Source organism: Triticum dicoccoides, chromosome 6A, assembly GCF_002162155.2.
Source record: "Triticum dicoccoides isolate Atlit2015 ecotype Zavitan chromosome 6A, WEW_v2.0, whole genome shotgun sequence".
In the NCBI taxonomy this organism is placed as follows: Eukaryota; Viridiplantae; Streptophyta; class Magnoliopsida; order Poales; family Poaceae; genus Triticum; species Triticum dicoccoides.
The window spans coordinates 599689880-599713602 of record NC_041390.1 but is presented as its reverse complement, the minus strand read 5'-3'; positions in this window follow the sequence as shown (position 1 = coordinate 599713602).

The following is a 23723-nucleotide window of genomic DNA, read 5'->3' as shown; positions in this document are numbered from 1 at the left end:
CACCTCGCCGCCGCCGCCCGACCCCCCCGCCGCCGCCGTCCCACCGACCGCCAGAGGTAGTCGCCGCCGCCATCGGTTTTCTCACGAAAACCGATCGGTTTTTTTCGAAACCCTAGATCCTGTTTTTTTATTTTATATCGGCTTTTTTGGTTGGTTTAGTTATTTAGCAAACGCCCGTTCGTACGTTCGTTTTGACAAACGGTTTTAACCGGTTAGTTACAGACAGCGAACGTACGTTCGTTAGTCCGTTCGTCAGTTTTTCTTTTTCTCGGATTTTTCGCGATTATTTCCGATCGTGATTTCTGATCCGATTTTCGTTTTAGTTTAACTTTTCGCTTGTTTATCAGAATCAGGCGATTCAAGCGCCTAGATCTTCGCCTCGAAGCCCTCTTTTTGTTTAACCAACTTGAACAAGATTTTGCTACTGTACAATTTGACTTTAGTCCAGATTAGTAAACGGATCTTGTTTCTTTCACAGTTTGAGTTTCGTTGCTTCGTTCGATTTGATTCTTTTTGCAAACCGGAGTTCTTAAGTTGAACTTTCTGGTTAGATCTCTTATTTGAAGTTTTACCCGTGCTTCTAGTTGAGTGCTTATTGTATGCTTGTTTGTTTGCGATAGAGTACCCGGAGTGCGAAGCGTGCTACTATGAGTCTCTAGGTTTCGCGGATCATCAGCAAGGCAAGTAACACTTTGATCATACCTATTTACTATCCAGTTTTATTGCATTAGATCAATCCTCAAACATTTGCATGGTTAGGATCTGACTAAATTGTGGGTTTTGGGAAGTAGATGAGGTAGTACCTATTCACCTGTTTATTATCAAACCCATGGGAGTTACTTCTATGTTATGTTTATATTGCTATGCTATGCTCGTAGACGTGGATTGGGTTTGAGTGTATTCCATGACAGATGTGAGATTATTAATTAATGGTTCAACTTAAGGTGGCAACTTAAATACACATCTGGGTGGATTGCTTGTGGGCACCTGGAGAATCCAGTGTTGTCCTAGGATATCCCGGAGGACCCGTGTGATCATCCTACGGCCCGCCACCCAGGCTCAAAGGGATCATAACATTATTCATGCTAGAAACTTCCGTGTGCAGCCACAAGCCATTTTGGGCTCTGGCATAGTTGAGTATGTTGCGTGAAGCTCTTGAAGAGGTAGACTAGCAGATGTAGTGGGATGTGGGTGGTACTGTCTATCCAGAGTAGAGAGTTAATGCTTCTGAAAGACTATGTCTCGGTCATCCATTTCTCAAACACCATGTAGTGCGAGAAATCCAACGGAGGAGATCGAGTCTTGTGGGGAAAAGTGTGCAAACCTCTGTAGAGTGTATAAACTAATCATGGTTAGCCGTGTCCCCGGTTATGGACATCTTGAGTATCTAGTTCTTGGATTATCATGTGGATCTCATCACTCTTAATATAATTTGATTGGGTTAATGATGCTGCTTTATTGGGATTGAGTTGGAGGAACCTTCTCAATGTTTAACAACTACCATGATAGTTAAATAAAATTTATTCCTTTGTTGTAGGAAAATATTGGCTTTTCGCAAAACATATTAACCATATAGCCTCCACCAGCCATATATGCATGTAGTGATAGCATTAGTCTATTCTTTATTCTCTTGTGTTACATTGCCAGCATATTCCATGTGCTGACCCGTTTTCGAGCTACAACGTATCATGTTGCAAAATTTTCAAAGGACGAGTAAGGAGCCATAGGTCGTTGTCTTTCACTCAGTGATGTCGTTGGATTTGATTGACTCACTTTATCTTCCAAGCCTTTCGTTGTTGTCGTTTTAGATGGCCTTAAGCCATATTTATTGTAATAAGTTCTCTTTTGAGACATTCGATGTAATAAGTGTGTGATTGCTACTCTGTTATAAATCCTCAAGTACTGTGTGTGTCAGCATTACCGATCCAGGGATGACTCTGATGCATAGAGATCAGACTGTTTGAGGTCTGGTTGCTACAAGATGGTATCAGAGCACACGCTGACTGTAGGACATGACCACTAAGCTAAAACCCTAGATCACTACTCTCTTCTCATTTCCGACCTCTCTCCATTTTCTACTCTTTAGGATGGCGGACGTAAGGAACAAGTTTGCACAACCAGACGAAGACACACCTTTTGGACGACACTTGAAGGAAGTCACTAGGTACCTGAACATCGGAATACCAAGCTTCATCGGGACTTACAACGCCACTTTACCAGAAGATGAGCGCTGGATGATCAAAGTTCAAGTTCCAGGAAGGACCTTCACGCCAGTCACTGAGCCCATAGAGTTTTCCTTTGATGCACCAACCTGGAGTCTAGGCAAGAGCATGGCAGCCCACATCACATGGGCCTCATTGGAGAAGTTTACCACAAGGATCTCAAGGATACCATTTACCAGATTTTTGGGCGTCGAGATGAGCAATGGGAGGTGATCAACACCAGGAAGGATAGATCTATTGCAGCTTTCATCCAGGAGTTAAACCAGCACATTCGTTGCCAGGAGAATCAAATGTGCGCAGGCATGATAGATCTGAAGAAGGCAATGACCAGGATCACGGAGCTGGAGGAAGAACTCAAGTCTACACGCGATGGACATGAGGAGGAAATCGCAACACTATTGGAGAAGAATGACGACCTGATAAAGAAGATCAGAGTATTCATGGGAGATCCCGCGCTAGGAGGAGAAGACGACGATTCCACTTGTCCGGAGAACTACATCATCATCGATGACACCGATTCGGACCCCGACGATAGCGATGATGACTTTGTTGATGAAGCTGGAGCAGATATTATGGAGTCTTCCACCGATCAATTTTTCTAGTCGACCACCATGTTCAGTAGTAGTATTCCCCCATGTATATAGTATAGTCCAAGCACTTTTGTAACGATAGTTAGACCGATTGTATGCCTTTGTTTGAATTGATTGAGGTGATATGATTGTGTTTGTCGCATGTGCATATGGGTAGTGTTTTCCCCCTAGACCTCATTCTACTCTATTTTCTCACCTTTTCCTAAACCCAGCAGATGCCTCCGAGACGCGACAATGGATTTGCTTTCCCACCGGAGCTCACTCATTTGATCTAGCAGCAGAATGCATTGATGCAGATACTAGTACAGAATCAGAATCAGGGGAACAACAACAACAACAACCCACCACCACCACATGTTGATCACTTAGCCTGTTTTCTAAGGCTAAATCCGCCGGTGTTCTTCAGTAGCACCGAGCCGATAGTTGCAGATGATTGGCTCCACAATATTGAAAGGGAGTTGACCACTGCGGGATGCACAGACACGGAGAGAGTTCGTTTTGCTGCACATCATCTTGATGGACCCGCAGCATCATGGTGGGAGAATTTCACAGCCACTTACCCCATGGACACCATTACATGGGACCAGTTTCAGCAGGCTTTTCGCACTTCCCATGTATCAACAGGAGCTATGGCCATGAAGAAGCGTGAGTTTCGCAACTTACACCAAGGTGGGTGCACCGTTGGCCAGTATGTGGATGACTTTAGTAAGCTAGCACGTTATGCCCCAGACGACGTTGCTACGGATGCAGCTAAGCAGGAGAAGTTTCTGGAAGGACTGAATGATGAGCTGAGCATGCAGTTGATGGTGGCAAAATTCAATAACTACCAGGAGTTGGTAGATAGAGCTCTCATGATTGAAGGGAAGCAGCAGCAGATTGACAACCGCAAGAGGAAGTATGGACAAGGGAAGTACAATTCTGGAGCTCAGCAGAGACCCTGCTTTACCCCGAACTCGAGAGGACTTGTCCATAACCATGGAGGCCACACTCACAATGGAGGAATTTCGCACAACCATAGTGGCTCCAAAAATGGGAATTTTAACGAAGGAAGCATCGGACAGAATCGTTCCAACCCAGCAACACCCGCCAAGAAGGATCTAAGTCACATTACTTGTTTCAAGTGCGGAAAGAATGGACATTATGCCACGGAGTATTCTGAAGCAAAGAATGGCAATGGAAATGGAAGCTCTAGGAAGAAGCCCAACCCTTTCAACAGGGGACAAGTGAACCACGTTAGCATGGAGGAGGTTGAAGCGCAACCCGATGCAGTAATAGGTAAGTTTTTGGTTAAGTCATTTACTGCAATCGTTATTTTTGATACTGGTGCATCGCATTCATACATATCAAGGGGATTTGTGGATAAGTTTAAACTGCCAACCCAAGCCCTTAGGTCACCCATGCTAGTAACCTCGCCAGGAGCAGAGTATATGGCTAGTCTATGGTGTGATCGGTTACCATTAAGGATTGGTAACTACCTGTTTCCCTCACACCTAATAGTTTTGGAGTCACAAGGACTGGATGTGATATTAGGCATGGATTGGTTATCGAAGTATGGAGGGAACATTAACTACGCCAGTAAGTCGATTTTTCTTACCACCCCAGAAGGAAGAAGGATCAAGTATGTATCCCGGCATGTGCCGAATAGGACTCAAGTAAATTCCTTATCAGGAGTTGTACATGAGGAAGTACCAGTGGTGAAGGATTTCCCGGATGTATTTCCAGAAGAGTTGCCAGGCATGCCACCGGATAGAGACATTGAGTTTTTGATCGAGCTTTTGCCAGGTATAGGGCCAATATCAAAGAGACTGTACAGGATGCCTGCAAAGGATTTAGAGGAAATTAAGAAGCAGATTAAGGAGTTATTGGATAAAGGTTACATTCTCCCAAGTACGTCACCTTGGGGATCACCAACACTTCTAGTGGAAAAGAAGGATGGATCGTTGAGGATGGTTGTTGACTATCAAGGATTGAATGAGGTGACGATTAAGAACAAGTACCCACTGCCGATGATCAATGATTTGTTTGACCAGCTGCAAGGAGATAAGGTGTTTTCCAAGATCGATCTGCGATCAGGGTACCACCAGCTGAGGATTCGAGAGCAGGATAACCTAAGACAGCTTGTACCACAAGGTACAGGCTATATGAGTATACCGTTATGTCATTTGGTCTGACTAACACACCTGCCTATTTTATGAACATGATGAACAAGGTGTTTACGGAGTTTTTGGATAAGTTCATCGTGGTGTTCATTGATGATATTCTGGTCTACTCGAAGAATGAAGAGGAACATAAGGAGCATTTGCTTTTGGTACTTGGGAAGCTCAGAGAACACTAGTTATATGCCAAGTTCAGCAAGTGTGAGTTTTGGTTGAAGGAAGTTGGATTCCTTGGACATGTGATATCCGGAGAAGGAATAGCAGTAGACCCTACCAAGGTTGTCACTGTGACAAATTGGGAAGCACCCATGTCAGTTGGAGAGATCCGGAGTTTTCTTGAACTTGCAGGGTACTACAAGAGGTTCATTGAAAATTTCTCGAAGATTGCGAAGCCCATGACGGAGTTGTTGAAGAAGGACACCAAGTTCATATGGATGGAGGAATGTGAGGCCAGTTTTTAGGGGTTGAAGAAACGCTTGGTTACAGCTCCAGTGTTGATTCTTCCAGACCAATGCAAGGATTACCAGGTGTATTGCGACGCTTCTCGTCGAGGACTTGGAGCAGTGCTTATGCAGGAGGGAAGAGTTGTATCATATGCCTCACGACATCTTAAACCCCATGAGTTGAATTATGCTACCCATGATTTGGAGTTAGCAGCTATAGTGCATGCGTTGAAGAAATGGAGACATTTTCTCATCGGAAACATTGTGAGGTGTACACGGATCACAAGAGTTTGAAGTACATCTTCATGCAGAAGGAGTTGAATCTCAGGCAGAGGAGATGGTTGGAGCTCATTAAGGATTATGTTGCATTATCATCCCGGAAAGGCTAACGTAGTAGCTGATGCGTTGAGCCGCAAGAGTCATGTCAATACACTCATGACCGGAGAGTTACCCAAGGAGTTAGCAGAGGATCTTCGTGAACTATGTTTGGAAATAGTTCCGAGAGGTTATGTAGCAGCATTGGAGATTCAGTCTACTTCGATGGATAAGATCCGAGAAGCTCAGAAGTCGGACAAAGAGATTGCCGAGATAAAAGAGAGGATGAGCAAACGAAAAACTAAGGGATTTCGTGAGGATGAGCACGATACCCTATGGTTTGAGGACCGCGTTTATGTGCCAAATGATTCTGCAAGAGGCCCATGATTTGCCATATTCGATTCACCCAGGAAACACCAAGATGTATCTGGATTTGAAGGATAGTTTCTGGTGGACCAGAATAAAGAAGGATATTGCGGAGTATGTAGCAGTTTGTGATGTATGTCAGAGAGTGAAGGCAGAACATCAGAAGCCAGCTGGATTGCTACAGCCATTGCCGATACCCGAATGGAAGTGGGATAAACTAGGCATGGACTTTATCACGGGATTGCCCAGGACATGTTCAGGCTATGATTAGATATGGGTTGTATTCGATCGTTTGACAAAGGAGCTCATTTCATCCCAATGAAGACCACTTACACTAGTGCTAAGTTGGCAAAGATATACATGACCAAGATCATATGTCTATAGGGAGTTCCAAGGACCATTGTATCGGACAGAGGAACCCAGTTTACCTCAAAGTTTTGGAATCAGTTGCATGAGACTTTGGGAACCAGGCTAGAGTTCAGTACAGCTTTTCACCCGCAGACGGATGGACAGACTAAGAGAGTCAATCAGATTCCGGAGGACATGTTGAGAGCTTGTGCGCTAGACTATGGATCTAATTGGGACGACAATTTGCCATATGCAGAGTTCTCTTACAACAATAGCTATCAAGCCAGTTTGAAGATGGCCCCTTTCGAAGCATTGTATGGAAGGAGGTGCAGGACACTATTATTGTGGGATGAAGTTGGACACCGTCAGTTGTTTGGACCAGATTTGATTAAAGAGTCTAAAGAGAAGGTTAAGCTGATTCGCGATAGACTCAAGGTAGCCCAGTTTAGGCAGAAGAGCTATGCGGATTCTAAACGCAAGGAGACAGTTTACGAAGTCAGAGACAGAGTGTATCTTCGTGTATCACCACTCCGAGCAGTGAAGCGTTTTGGAGTTAAGGGAAAGTTAGCCCCGAGATTTGTAGGACCGTACCGTGTTTTGGAACGCATGGGAGAAGTTGCTTACAAGTTGGAATTGCCTGAAGAATTGTCAGGAGTTCACGATGTGTTCCAGGTTTCTCAGTTGAAGAAGTGCCACGCAGAGATGGCCGATATTCCTCTGAGAGATACAGTGCCATTGGAAGTGATTCCGTTGGATACCGACTTGACCTACGAGGAGAAACCAGTCAAGATTCTTGAGTTTGCCAGCTGAGTCACACGCAGTAAGGTTATCAAGTTCTGCAAAGTTCAGTGGAGCCACCATACCGAGGATGAAGCCACCTGGGAATGAGAGGAAGACCTACAGAAGGATCACCCTCACCTATTTTCTAGCCAACCCGAATCTCGAGGGCGAGATTCATTTTAAGGGGGGTAGGTTTGTAACATCCCAAATTTTCAATTTGGAATGTTATTCATTAGATCATCATTGCATATCATATTTTATTGCATTTTGGCTTGATTCTAGAAATTCTACGCAACTCAAGGACCCACGGAGAGAATTGGGGATTTCGTTATTTTCATATTTGAGTTTTCTCAAATTTTGAAAAGAGGATCATTTAATTTTAATTATTTTTCTATTCGAATATTTCTTTTATGAAAATAAAAGAGAGGGGATAAAATGACTTTCCCAAAATAAAGAAATATTGGAGATTTAATATTAAAATCAAATAAGATTTTTATTTGGAGTTTTATCGCTATTTTATCTGAATTAGGAAAAATGTGCATTTTCAAAATTGCATTAGAGGCCCAAATAAATGTTCACCTTGTCCGATAGATTTTTAGAGGACGGGGAAAATTTATTTCAGGATTTTTGGAGTCCGTTTAGTATTTCTTTTATTTATTTTTCTGAGCGGATTTTTTTTAAAAAAAAGTCAACCGACTTACCGGGCCGTGTCTGACCGGGACACTGCGCCAAGGCGGCTTAAAAGTCGAGGCCCGTGACCCTGAGGCCCAAATCGCCATCGCCGCCCGAACCCTAGCCCGCCGCCAGCGCCGCTCGCCGCCGCCGCCGCCACCGCTGCTGCCGCTGCCGCTGCCGTGACACGCCGCCGCCGGATGCCGTCTCGCCGCCGCCGCCCGACCCCGCCTCCAGAGCCACTCGCCACTGCCGCCGTCCCGCCGACCGCTGGAGGTAGTCGGCGCCGCCGTCGGTTTTCGTGAGAAACCGATGGGTTTTTTCGGAACCCTAGATCCCATTTTTTTATTTTAGATCGGTTTTTTTGGTTGGTTTAGTTATTTAGCGAACGCCCGTTCGTACGTTTGTTTTTACGAACGGTTTTCACTGGTTAGTTACAGACAGCGAATGTTCGTTCATTAGCCGTTCGTCAGTTTTTCTTTTTCTTGGATTTTTCGCGATTATTTTCGATCGTGATTTCTGATCCGATTTTCGTTTTAGTTTAACTTTTCGCTCGTTTATCGGAATTAGGCGATTCAAGCGCCTAGATCTTTGTCCTAAAGCCCTTTTTCTGGTTAACCAACTTGAACAAGATTTTGCTACTATAAAATTAAGCTTTAGTCCAGATTAGTAAACGGATCTTGTTTCTTTCGCAGTTTGAGTTTCGTTGCTTCGTTCGATTTGATTCTTTTTGCAAACCGGAGTTCTTAAGTTGAACTTTCTGGTTAGATCTCTTATTTGAAGTTTTACCCGTGCTTCTAGTTGAGTGCTTATTGTATGCTTGTTTGTTTTTGAAAGAGTACCCGAAGTGCGAAGCGTGCTACTACAAGTCTCTAGGTTTCACGGATCATCAGCAAGGCAAGTAACACTTTGATCATACCTCTTTACTACCCAATTTTATTGCATTAGATCAACCCTCAAACATTTGCATCATTAGGATCTGACTAAATTGTGGATTTTGGGAAGTAGATGAGGTAGTACCTATTCACCTGTTTATTATCAAACCCATGGGAGTTACTTCTACGTTATGCTTATATTGCTATGCTATGCTCGTAGACGTGGATTGGGTTTGAGTGTATTCCATGACAGATGTGAGATTGTTAATTACTGCTTCAACTTAAGGTGGCAACTTAATTACACATCTGGGTGGATTTCTTGTGGGCACCTGGAGAATCCTGTGTTGTCCTAGGATATCCCGGAGGACCCGTGTGATCATCCTATGGCCCGTCACCCAGGCTCAAAGGGATCATAAGATTATTCATGCTAAAAACTTTTGCGTGCAGCCACAAGCCATTATGGGCTCTGACATAGTTGAGTATGTTACGTGAAGCTCTTGAAGAGGTAGACTAGCAGATGTAGTGGGATGTAGGTGGTACTGTCTATCCAGAGTAGAGAGTTAATGCTTCTGAAAGACAATGTCTCGGTCATCTGTTTCTCAAACACCATGTAGTGCGAGAAATCTAACTGAGGAGATCGAGTCTTGTGGGGAAAAGTGCGCAAACCTCTGCAGAGTGTATAAACTAATCATGGTTAGCCATGTTCCCGGTTATGGACATCTTGAGTATCTAGTTCTTGGATTATCATGTGGATCTCATCACTCTTAATATAATTTGATTGGGTTAATGATGATGCTTAATTGGGATTGAGTTGGAGGAACCTTCTCAATGTTTAACAACTATCATGATAGTTAAATAAAATGTATTCCTTTGTTGTAGGAAAAAATTGGCTTTTCACAAAACATATTTACCATATAGCCTCCACCAGCCATATATGCATGTAGTGATAGCATTATTCTATTCTTTATTCTCTTGTGTTACATTGCCAACATATTCCATGTGCTGACCCGTTTTCGGGCTGCAACGTATCATGTTGCAGACTTTTCAGACGACGAGTAAGGAGTCATAGGTCATTGTCTTTCACTCAGTGATGCCATTGGAGTTGATGGACTCACTTTCTCTTCCAAGCCTTCCGTTGTTATCGTTTTAGATGGCCTTAAGCCATATTTATTGTAATAAGTTCTCTTTTGAGACATTCGATGTAATAAGTGTGTGATTGCTACTCTGTTATAAATCCTCAAGTACTGTGCGTGTCAGCATTGCCTATCCAGGGATGACACTGATGCACAGAGATTAGACTGTTTGAGGTCTGGTCGCTACAGAAACCCCGTTGACCAGCTCAAAACCCCTCTAAACCTCGCGGGGTTTCGCCTAACCCTAGCTCCAAACGTCAGCCGTCCGATCAACCCTCGCGCCAAGCAACAGCCCTCAGATCTGGCCTTCTAGAAGGAACTAGGTGTGCTGGCTGTGTGCAGGCTCCGCGCCGTTGGATCACAAGGACGGCTCCGCATCATTGGATCGTGGGGCGATCCGCGAGAGGCGATCCTATTGGTTGTGCTCGGCTGCTCGCCCACCACTGAGTCCGTGAAAAAAACGTTGTTATTGGGCCCAAAAGGAAACCAAGCTCTGGTTGGGCCTGTTGGGGAACATAGCAGAATTTTAAAATTTTCTACGCATCGCCAAGATCAATCTATGGATTCATCTATCAACGAGGGAAAGAGGAGTGCATCTACATACCCTTGTAGATCACGAGCGGAAGCGTTCAAGAGAACGGGGTTGATGGAGTCGTACTCGACGTGATTCAAATCACCGATGATCAAGTGCCGAACGGACATCACCTCCATGTTCAACACACGTACGGTTGGGAAGACGTCTCTTCCAACTTGATCCAGCAAGGGGGAAGGAGAGGTTGATGAAGATCCAGCAGCACGACGGCATGGTGGTGGAAGCAACGGTGACCTCGGCAGGGCTTCGCCAAGCGCAAGGGAGATGGAGGAGTGTCACGGGAGGGAGAGGGAGAGGCCAGGGGCTTGGGTGCGCAGCCCTCCCTCCCCCCACTATATATAGGGTGCCTAGGGGGGCGCCGGCCCTAGGAGATCCAATCTCCTAAGGGGGGCGGCGGCCAAGGGGGGTGCCTTGCCCCCCAAGGCAAGGGTGGCGCCCCCACCCCTAGGGTTTCTAACCCTAGGCGCAGGGGAGGCCCAAGGGGGGGTGCAACAGCCCACTAGGGGCTGGTTCCCCTCCCACTTCAGCCCATGGGGCCCTCCGGGATAGGTGGCCCCACTCGGTGGACCCCCGGGACCCTTCCGGTGGTCCCGGTACAATACCGGTGACCCCCGAAACCTTCCTGATGGCCGAAACTGGACTTCCTATGTATAAATCTTTACCTCCAGACCATTCCGGAACTCCTTATGACGTCCGGGATCTCATCCGGGACTCTGAACAACTTTTGGGTTACCATGTGCTAATATCTCTACAACCCTAGCGTCACCGAACCTTAAGTGTGTAGACCCTACGGGTTCGGGATACATGCAGACATGACCGAGAAGCCTCTCCGGTCAATAACCAACAGCGGGATCTGGATACCCATGTTGGCTCCCACATGCTCCACGATGATCTCATCGGATGAACCACGATGTCAAGGATTCAATCAATCCGTATACAATTCCCTTTGTCAATCGGTACGTTACTTGCCCGAGACTCGATCGTCGGTATCCCAATACCTTGTTCAGTCTCATTACCGGCAAGTCACTTTACTCGTACCGTAATGCATGATCCCGTGATCAACCACTTGATCACATTGAGCTCATTATGATGATGCATTACCGAGTGGGCCCAGAGATACCTCTCCGTCATATGGAGTGACAAATCCCAGTCTCGATTCGTGCCAACCCAACAGACACTTTCGGAGATACCTGTAATGTACCTTTATAGTCACCCAGTTACGTTGTGACGTTTGGCACACCCAAAGCACTCCTACGGTATCCGGGAGTTGCACAATCTCATGGTCTAAGGAAATGATACTTGACATTCAGAAAAGCTATAGCAAACGAACTACACGATCTTTGAGCTAAGCTTAGGATTGGGTCTTTTCCATCACATCATTCTCCTAATGATGTGATCCCGTTATCAATGACATCCAATGTCCATAGTCAGGAAATCATGACTATCTTTTGATCAACGAGCTAGTCAACTAGAGGCTCACTAGGGACGTGTTGTGGTCTATGTGTTCACACATGTATTATGATTTCCGGATAACACAATTATAGCATGAACAATAGACAATTATCATGAACAAAGAAATATAATAATAACCATTTTATTGTTGCCTCTAGGGCATATTTCGAACAGTCTCCCACTTGCACTAGAGTCAATATTCTAGTTACATTGTGATGAATCGAACACCCATGCAGTTCTGGTGTTGATCATGTTTTTCTCTAGGGAGAGGTTTAGTCAACGGATCTTCTACATTCAGGTCCGTATGTACTTTACAAATCTCTATGTCTCCATTTTGAACACTTTCACGAATGGAGTTGAAGCGATGCTTGATATGCCTGGTCTTCCTGTGAAACCTGGGCTCCTTGGCAAGGGCAATAGCTCCAGTGTTGTCACAGAAGAGAGTCATCGGGCCCGACGCATTGGGTATGACTCCTAGGTCGGTAATGAACTCCTTCACCCAGACTGCTTCTTGTGCTGCCTCCGAGGCTGCCATGTACTCCTCTTCACATGTAGATCCCGCCACAACGCTTTGCTTGCAACTGCACCAGCTTACTGCCCCACCATTCAAAATATACACGTATCCGGTTTGTGACTTAGAGTCATCCAGATCTGTGTCGAAGCTAGCATCGACGTAACCCTTTACGACGAGCTCTTCGTCACCTCCATAAACGAGAAACATTTCCTTGGTCCTTTTCAGGTACTTCAGGATATTCTTGACCGCTGTCGAGTGTTCCATGCCGGGATTACTTTGGTACCTTCCTACCAAACTTACGGCAAGGTTTACATTAGGTCTGGTACACAGCATAGCATACATGATAGACCCTATGGCCGAGGCATAGGGGATGACACTCATCTTTTCTCTATCTTCTGCCGTGGTCGAGCATTGAGCCGTGCAGAATCTCGTACCTTGCAATACAGGCAAGAACCCCTTCTTTGACTGATCCATTTTGAACTTCTTCAATATCTTGTCAAGGTACGTGCTCTATGAAAGACCAATTAGGCGTCTCGATCTATCTCTATAGATCTTGATGCCTAATATATAAGCAGCTTCTCCAAGGTCCTTCATTAAAAAACACTTGTTCAAGTAGGCCTTTATGCTTTCCAAGAATTCTATATCATTTCCCATCAACAGTATGTCATCCACATACAATATGAGAAATGCTACAGAGCTCCCACTCACTTTCTTGTAAATGCAGGCTTCTCCATAAGTCTGCATAAACCCAAACGCTTTGATCATCTCATCAAAACGAATGTTCCAACTCCGAGATGCTTGCACCAGCCCATAAATCGAGCGTTGGAGCTTGCACACCTTGTCAGCATTCTTAGGATCGACAAAACCTTCCGGCTGCATCATATACAATTCTTCCTTAAGGAAACCATTAAGGAATGTCATTTTGACGTCCATTTGCCATATCTCATAATCATAGAATGCAGCAATTGCTAACATGATTCAGACGGACTTCAGCTTCGCTACGGGTGAGAAAGTCTCATCATAGTCAACCCTTGAACTTGTCGATAACCCTTAGCGACAAGCCAAGCTTTATAGATGGTCACATTACCATCCGTGTCCGTCTTCTTCTTAAAGATCCATTTATTTTCTATGGCTCGCCGATCAACGGGCAAGTCATTCAAAGTCCATACTTTGTTTTCATACATGGATCCTATCTCGGATTTCATGGCTTCCAGCCATTTGTCAGAATCCGGGCCCGCCATCGCTTCTTCATAGTTTGAAGGTTCACCGTTGTCTAACAACATGATTTCCAAGACAGGGTTGCCGTACCACTCTGGTGCGGAACGTGTACTTGTGGACCTACGAAGTTCAGTAGCAACTTGATCTGAAGTTTCATGATCATCATCATCAACTTCCTCTCTAGTCGGTGCAGGCACCTCAGGAACATTTTCTTGAGCTGCGCCATTTACCGGTTCAAGAGGTAATACTTCATCAAGTTCTACTTTCCTCCCACTTATTTCTTTCGAGAGAAACTCTTTCTCTAGAAAGGACCCATTCTTGGCAACAAAGATCTTGCCTTCGGATCTGAGGTAGAAGGTATACCCAACAGTTTCTTTGGGGTATCCTATGAAGACGCATTTTTCCGATTTGGGTTCGAGCTTTTCAGGTTGAAGTTTCTTGACATAAGCATCGCATCCCCAAACTTTTAGAAACAACAGCTTAGGTTTCTTCCCAAACCATAATTCATACGGTGTCGTCTCAGTGGATTTCGATGGAGCCCTATTTAAAGTGAATGCGGCAGTCTCTAAAGCATAGCCCCAAAATGATAGCGGAAAATCGGTAAGAGACATCATAGATCGCACCATATCTAATAGAGTGCGATTACGACGTTCGGACACACCATTACGCTGAGGTGTTCCAGGCGGCGTGAGTTGTGAAACTATTCCACATTTTCTTAAGTGTGTGCCAAATTCGTGACTCAAGTATTCTCCCCCACGATCAGATCGCAAGAACTCGATTTTCCTGTCACGTTGATTCTCAACCTCACTCCAAAATTCCTTGAACTTTTCAAAGGTTTCAGACTTGTGTTTCATTAAGTAGACATACCCATATCTACTCCAGTCATCAGTGAGGGTGAGAACATAACGATAGCCACCGCGATCCTCAACACTCATTGGACCGCACACAACAATATGTATGATTTCCAATAAGTTGGTTGCTCGCTCCATTGTTCCTGAGAACGGAGTCTTGGTCATTTTACCCATGAGGCATGGTTCGCACGTGTCAAATGATTCGTAATCAAGAGACTCTAAAAGTCCATCTGTATGGAGCTTCTTCATGCGTTTGACACCTATGTGACCAAGGCGGAAGTGCCACAAGTATGTGGTACTATCATTATCAACCTTACATCTTTTGGTACTCACACTATGAATATGTGTAGCATTACGCTCGAGATTCATTAAGAATAAACCATTCACCATCAGAGCATGACCATAAACATATCTCTCATATAAATAGAACAACCATTATTCTCGGATTTAAATGAGTAGCCATCTCGTATTAAACGAGATCCTGATACAATGTTCATGCTCAAAGCTGGCACTAAATAACAATTATTGAGGTTTAAAACTAATCCCGTAGGTAAATGTAGAGGTAGCGTGCCGACGGCGATCACATCGACATTGGAACCATTCCCGACGCGCATTGTCACCTCGTCCTTCGCCAGTCTCCGCTTATTCAGCAGCTCCTGCTTTGAGTTACAAATGTGAGCGACCGCACCGGTATCAAATACCCAGGAGCTACTACGAGTAGTGGTAAGGTACACATCAATTACATGTATATCACATATAACTTTCGTGATGCCGGCCTTCTTGTCCGCTAAGTATTTGGGGCAGTTCCGCTTCCAGTGACCACTTCCCTTGCAATAAAAGCACTCAGTCTCGGGCTTGGGTCCATTCTTTGCCTTCTTCCCAGCAGCTTGCTTACCGGGCGCGGCAACTCCCTTGCCGTACTTCTTGAAGTTCTTCTTACCCTTGCCTTTCTTGAACTTAGTGGTTTTATTCACCATCAACACTTGATGTTCCTTTTTGACTTCTACCTCTGCTGATTTCAGCATTGAATATACCTCAGGAATGGTCTTTTCCATCCCCTGCATATTGAAGTTCATCACAAAGCTCTTGTAGCTCGGTGGAAGCGACTGAAGGATTCTGTCAATGACCGCGTCATCTGGGAGATTAACTCCCAGCTGAAGCAAGTGGTTATGCAACCCAGACATTCTGAGTATGTGCTCACTAACAAAACTATTTTCCTCCATCTTACAGCTGAAGAACTTGTCGGAGACTTCATATCTCTCGACCCAGGCATGAGCTTGGAAAACCATTTTCAGCTCTTCAAACATCTCATATGCTCCGTGTCGCTCAAAACGCTTTTGGAGCCCCGGTTCTAATCTGTAAAGCATGCCGCACTGAACGAGGGAGTAATCATCAGCACGTGTCTGCCAAGCGTTCATAACGTCTTGGTTCTGTGGGACGGGTGCGTCACCTAGCGGTGCTTCTAGGACATAATCTTTCTTGGCAGCTATGAGGATAATCCTCAGGTTCCAGACCCAGTCCGTATAGTTGCTGCCATCGTCTTTCAGCTTGGTTTTCTCTAGGAACGCGTTGAAGTTGAGGACAACATTGGCCATTTGATCTACAAGACATATTGTAAAGATTTTAGACTAAGTTCATGATAATTAAGTTCATCTAATCAAATTATTCAATGAACTCCCACTCAGATAGACATCCCTCTAGTCATCTAAGTATAACATGATCCGAGTTAACTAGGCCATGTCCGATCATCACATGAGACGGACTAGTCAACATCAGTGAACATCTTCATGTTGATCATATCTTCTATACGACTCATGCTCGACCTTTCGGTCATCTGTGTTCCGAGGCCATGTCTGTACATGCTAGGCTCGTCAAGTCAACCTAAGTGTATTGCGTGTATAAATCTGGCTTACACCCATTGTATTCGAACGTTAGAATCTATCACACTCGATCATCACATGGTGCTTCGAAACAACGAACCTTCGCAACGGTGCACAGTTAGGGGGAACACTTTCTTTAAATTTTACGAGGGATCATCTTATTTAAGCTACCGTCGTTCTAAGCAAATAAGATGTAAAACATGATAAACATCACATGCAATCAAACAGTGACATGATATGGCCAATATCATTTGCTCCTTTGATCTCCATCTTTGGGGCTCCATGATCATCGTTGTCACCGGCATGACACCATGATCTCCATCATCATGATCTCCATCATCGTGTCTTCTTGAAGTTGTCACGTCAGCTATTACTTCTACTACTATGGCTAACGCTTTAGCAATAAAGTAAAGTAATTACATGACGTTTATGTTGACACGCAGCTCATAAATAAATAAAGACAACTCCTATGGCTCCTACCGGTTGTCATACTTATCGACATGCAAGTCGTGATTCCTATTACAAGAACATGATCATCTCATACATCACATATATCATTCATCACATCCTTTGGCCATATCACATCACAAAACACTTGCTGCAAAAACAAGTTAGACGTCCTCTAATTGTTGTTGCAAGTTTTTACGTGGCTGCTATAGGTTTCTAGCAAGAACGTTTCTTACCTACGCCAAAACCACAACGTGAATTGCCAATTTCTATTTAACCTTCATAAGGACCCTGTTCATCGAATCCGATCCGACTAAAGTGGGAGAGACAGACACCTGCCAGCCACCTTATGCAACTAGTGCATGTCAGTCGGTGGAACCGGTCTCACATAAGCGTATGTGTAAGGTTGGTCCGGGCCGCTTCATCCCACGATGCCGCAGAATCAAGATAAGACTAGTAACGGCAAGATAATTGACAATATCGATGCCCACAACTACTTTGTGTTCTACTCGTGCATAGTAACTACACATAGACCTAGCTCATGATGCCATTGTTGGGGAACGTAGCATAATTTTAAAATTTTCTACGCATCACCAAGATCAATCTATGGAGTCATCTATCAACGAGGGAAAGAGGAGTGCATCTACATACCCTTGTAGATCACGAGTGGAAGCGTTCAAGAGAACAGGGTTGATGGAGTCGTACTCGACGTGATTCAAATCACCGATGATCAAGTGCCGAACGGACAGCACCTCTGCGTTCAACACACGTACGGTTGGGAAGACGTCTCCTCCAACTTGATCCAGCAAGGGGGAAGGAGAGGTCGATGAAGATCCAGCAGCACGACGGCGTGGTGGTGGAAGCAACAGTGACCTCGGCAGGGCTTCGCCAAGCGCAAGGGAGATGGAGGAGTGTCACGGGAGGGAGAGGGAGAGGCCAGGGTCTTGGGTGCGCAGCCCTCCCTCCCCCCACTATATATACGGTGCCTAGGGGGGCGCCGGCCCTAGGAGATCCAATCACCTAAGGGGGGCGGCGGCCAAGGGGGGTGCCTTGCCCCCCAAGGCAAGGGTGGCGCCCCCACCCCTAGGGTTTCTAACCCTAGGCGCAGGGGAGGCCCAAGGGGGGCGCACCAGCCCACTAGGGGCTGGTTCCCCGCCCACTTCAGCCCATGGGGCCCTCTGGGATAGGTGGCCCCACCCGGTGGACCCCCGGGACACTTCCGGTGGTCCCGGTACAATACCGGTGACCCCCGAAACCTTCCCGATGGCCAAAAGTGGACTTCCTATATATAAATCTTTACCTCCGGACCATTCCAGAACTCCTCATGACGTTCGGGATCTCATCCGGGACTCCGAACAACTTTCGGGTTACCGTGTGCTAATATCTCTACAACCCTAGTGTCACCGAACCTTAAGTGTGTAGACCCTACGGGTTCGGGAGACATGCAGACATGACCGAGAAGCTTCTCTGGTCAATAACCAATAGTGGGATCTGGATACCCATGTTGGCTCCCACATGCTCCATGATGATCTCATCGTATGAACCACGATGTCGAGGATTCAATCAATCCGTATACAATTCCCTTTGTCAATCGGTACGTTACTTGCCCGAGACTCGATCGTCGGTATCCCAATACCTTGTTCAGTCTCGTTACCGGCAAGTCACTTTACTCGTACCGTAGTGCATGATCCCGTGATCAACCACTTGATCACATTGAGCTCATTATGATGATGCATTACCGAGTGGGCCCAGAGATACCTCTCTGTCATATGGAGTGACAAATCCCAGTCTCGATTCATGCCAACCCAACAAACACTTTTGGAGATACCTGTAATGTACCTTTATAGTCACCCAGTTATGTTGTGACGTTTGGCACACCCAAAGCACTCCTACGGTATCCGGGAGTTGCACAATCTCATGGTCTAAGGAAATGATACTTGACATTCAGAAAAGCTACAGCAAACGAACGACACGATCTTTGAGCTAAGCTTAGGATTGGGTCTTGTCCATCACATCATTCTCCTAATGATGTGATCCCATTATCAGTGACATCCAATGTCCATAGTCAGGAAATCATGACTATCTTTTGATCAATGAGCTAGTCAACTAGAGGCTCACTAGGGACGTGTTGTGGTCTATGTGTTCACACATGTATTACGATTTCCGGGTAACACAAATATAGCATGAACAATAGACAATTATCATGAACAAAGAAATATAATAATAACCATTTTATTGTTGCCTCTACGGCATATTTCCAACAGGGCCGTCGAATTGCGTCATTTTTTTGCATCGTTTGCTCTATTTTTGTGAACGTGCTGGCTCTGTATTTTTGCATCGTTTTTTGCATCGTTTGCTCTATTTTTGCATCGTTCTTTTTGTTCTATGCAAAATGACCAAATTTTTAAGGGCCAAATTATTTTTATCATTCAAAATGGCCACAAGCTCTTCAAAAATTGTCTCTTTTTGTTCATATAATATAGGGTTTGACCACGGATTCCCACGCGTGCAATTAGCTTGTTTTTATTCTTCTTTTCAAACCACCTTTTCCCACACATGTACACTCCCGATGCTGCGGTGGGTTTGAAAACGGGCTACTAACTTCACATTTGACCCTGTTATTGCCACAGCCAAATAACACGTAGCACTACGGCTATTTAAGCCACCCTCTGCCTCTGCCATCCCTCATCCATCTGCCCTTCTTGCTCTTCGACCCCTTCTCCGTCTTCTGCACATCCCTCAGCCATGCAGTACACCAGACCAACATAGCGCTTCCCACCAACTGTGCCGGAGAGGCTCTACCCTACCGGCATGTACGTTGATCGCACACTGCGTGTGTGGGCGATATCAAGGCTGAGGACCACAAGGAACTTCACCGAGTTCTTCCTCGCGTCCGGCTACCACCACCTCCCGAGGGGATCTCCAATGATGTTCCGCGTCGAGGAGGTCATCCAAAACCGGGTGGTTGTTGCTCTCCTTGCCCACTTCACTAACACATTCGACGCCTTCTACCTCCTCGGCCGGGTGTTTTGGTGTGGCTCTGAGTTCATCGCTTTCACCACCCACAACAGGTTCATGGAGTACAACAACATCTTCCCCACCGCGACGCGCATGCACACTCTTTCGTACCCCATCGACAACGCCCCGGAGGAGCAGTGAAAAGGGCACCCGGAGGAGGAGCGAGGTAGAGAAGGCGGCGGCTAGGGTTCTAAACCCTCTATCTTTTTTTAGTCTATGCTAAGTTAAGTTGTAATTGAACTATGTTGGAGTTGCTTTGGGCTTGTTGGCCCTTTTCTTAAATTCTATTATTAAGTTTTCTATCTATTCTACTATTAAGTTCTTCCTAGTTTGAGCTATGTGATCGTGCTATGGGCTTGTTGGCCCGATCTACATATTGGGACTACATATTTGTTGATTATTTTCTTAGAGAGCTCGGCTTAGTAGGGTTCCCTTGTTAGTAACCACCTAGTGCATGCAAGCAAGCTTTGTTACTAGGGATGAATGAGTACAACGAAGCAAGGGAGTGGATCTTTCTTTACACAAGCCACATATATGTAGCCACCTAGCTAGAAGAGAGGAACCAGCGATAGTGACCGTCGCTGCATCCGTGGCGGCTGGCATGCAAAAAGCTGCTCGGTCAGTGCATCGTGGCGGACGCATCGGCGCATGCAGGCTCGGTCGGCACATGCAGGCTCGGTCGGTGCATCGTGGGATCGTGGCATCGGCGCATGCAGGCTCGATCGACGCATGGATGCAGGGTTTTGTTGGGTGCATGCATAGCAGGCTTCTGTCTTGGCGGTGCGCGCAGACGTTTAATGCAAGGGACGGCCCAATGAAACCACGGCACAACGGTCGAACAGTGACACCACCCAATGCAGCCCCACTTGTCAGGTCGAACGGATGACACAGTCCAGCATGGCCCCACTAGTCAGAGTTAACGGTCAAGCCTTTGACCCGACGGCAATGTCCGTTGTGCCTAGTTATGAGGGTTTCTGGCAAGGGAGTGGGGAAAATTGAGCAAAAGTTAAGAGCGCGGGGATGAATGAGTAGAGCTAAGGAACCAGGGGCACAGATGTAAAAACCCAAATATTTAAATCATGCACAACCCCGGTCTTTGCCAAGCAATTGTTTCATACTTTAATATTCTCAAAAAAATTCAACTTTCACGCAATACATGAGCATGAGCCATCGATAGGTGGAATAGAATATGGTGGTTGTGGAGAAGACAAAAAGGAGGAAGATAGTCTCACATCAACTAGGCGTATCAATGGGCTATAGAGATGCCCATTGTCAGTGTCAAAACCGGCGGATCTCGGGTAGGGGGTCCCGAACTGTGCGTCTAGGCAGATGGTAACAGGAGACAAGGGACACGATGTTTTACCCAGGTTCGGGCCCTCTCGATGGAGGTAAAACCCTACTCCTGCTTGATTAATATTGATGATATGGGTAGTACAAGAGTAGATCTACCACGAGATCAGAGAGGCTAAACCCTAGAAGCTACCCTATGGTATTATTGTTGTTGTTGTGTCCTACGGACTAAACCCTCCAGTTTATATAGACACCGAAGGGGGCTAGGGTTACACAGAGTCGGTTACAAGGAAGGAGATCTACATATCCGTATTGCCAAGCTTGCCTTCCATGGCAAGGAGAGTCCCATCCGGACACGGGACGAAGTCTTCAATCTTGTATCTTCATAGTCCAACAGTCCGGCCAAAGGTTATAGTCCGGCTATCCGGACACCCCCTAATCCAGGACTCCCTCAGTAGCCCCTGAACCAGGCTTCAATGACAATGAGCCCGACGCGCAGATTATCTTCGCCATTGCAAGGCGGGTTCCTCCTCCGAATACTTCATAGAAGATTTTGAACATGAGGATCGTGTCCGGCTCTGCAAAACAAGTTCCACATACCACCGTAGAGAGAATAACATTTCCACAAATCTAATATGCTGACGTATCCTGTAATGTGACATCACACCACAGTCAAGCCATTATGCAAACCATTTTTTACAGCCAATCTCAACACATTTTGCAAGGCGGTTTCCTTGGCACGTCTTGTCGAAGCACATATCGTGTCCCCTTATTGCGGGATTCTCATCAATACAGACGTGGGTAACCCAACCGCGCCATCAATTATGGCACTTGGGTGACGAGCGGGTTTTACCAGGCTGGTGGGGACGCATAGTTTTGTCCGCCCATATAAAGGGACAAGGGTCCACCTTTTTCCATCCACACCTTCTTCCTCCTCCGCTCATCCATTCTCGCACACTTGAGCTCTAGCGCCCAAGCCCACATTTTCTTCCTCAACCTTTTCCAACCATGTCCGGAGCGGGAGGCAAGTGGATGGTCTCCTCCGTCACGGAGGGACACATCAAGAAACTGAGGAGAGCCGGATACTTGTCCGCGGACATCGCACATCGGCTCCCAGATGCGGGGCAGTTCATCCCCACACCCAGGCCCCATGAGAGGGTAGTGTTCCTCACCCATTTCCTCCGTGGACTGGGCTTCCCTCTCCACCCATTCGTCCAGGGGCTCATCTTCTACTACGGCCTGGACTTCTACAATCTGGCCCTGAACTTCATCCTCAACATCTCGCCGTTTATCGTCGTGTGTGAGGCCTTCCTCCGCATCAAGCCCCACTTTGGCCTATGGCTGAAGACTTTTAATGTCAAACCAAAAGTGGTGCGCGGCCAGCAGGCGGAGTGCAGAGGCGCCATGGTGGGCAAGATGCCTAATGCCACATGGCTCGAGGGCTCCTACGTGGAGACCATAAAGGGGTGGCAATCGGGGTGGTTCTACATCACCGAACCGCGTGACCCTAAATGGGCGGCGGCCCCCGAATACCAATCAGGAATCCCCACGCGGCTCACCTCCTGGAAAGAGAAGGGCCTGCCCTGGGGTAGTTCGGGAGAGCTGACCGGACTCCAAACTTGTATCCAAAACATGGTGAACAAGAAGCTCAAGCTTGTCAACATAGTCCAAGTCATGCTCATCCGCCGGATCCTCCCGTGCCAACAACGGGCGTTCAACTTGTGGGAGTTCGACCCGGCCCAGCACCAAACTCTAAGCGAGCTCTTCGACACAACACACGAGGATGCTTGGAAGGTGCTATTCAAGGGCGCCGAGGTCCCCCCTCCCCTTACCGAGGATCGCAGATTCAGCGCGAAGCGCCAAGCCAGCGCGGTAAGTTGTTCTACCTCTCATAGGGTATTCATTCTTCATAGTTTAATTTTATGCGGGGTCTAAGCTCCCATGCCTTTGACAGGACTAGCAGGAGACGGCCGGACAGATCGTCTGTCCGGCTCATTTGCCCGAAGGCCCAGCAGACGCTCGCTTGGCAGAGCTGCTGGTTCCGGCACCTTACGTGGTGCTGGAGAAGAAGGCCAAGAAGAAGGCCACGGGGACCCGAAAGAGTTCTCGGCGCCCGGCGGTGTCGGACTTATCATCCGATGACTCCAAGGCGCACTCCTCCCACGAAGACGAGGAGGAGGAAAAAGAGGTTTCTTCCCCTCCAGCAGGGGGAGAAAAGAAAAGGAAGGCCGCCCCAATTGGGAGGCCGGAGGGTCCAAGAAGGGGAGGACCCTTCCTCCGGACTACTCCACCAACGCCGCCGATAGCGAAGACGAGTGGCCACCCAGGGCCAAGCCCCTGGCGAAGTCGTAAGTATTCGGACACCAGAGTGACTCATAGCGTTTCTTTATTGCACAACTTCTCCTGACGCCAAATATAATCATGCAGTCCGCCCCGAGCCAGTGTCGATGTGTCGTCGAGCGGTTCCTTGGGTTCATCGGATGTGAATAGCCTTTCACTTCCGGCCGCCTCCTCCCCTCGCCCTACGGACAACGCCGAGGTATTGTCTCAAGGGGTTCCAA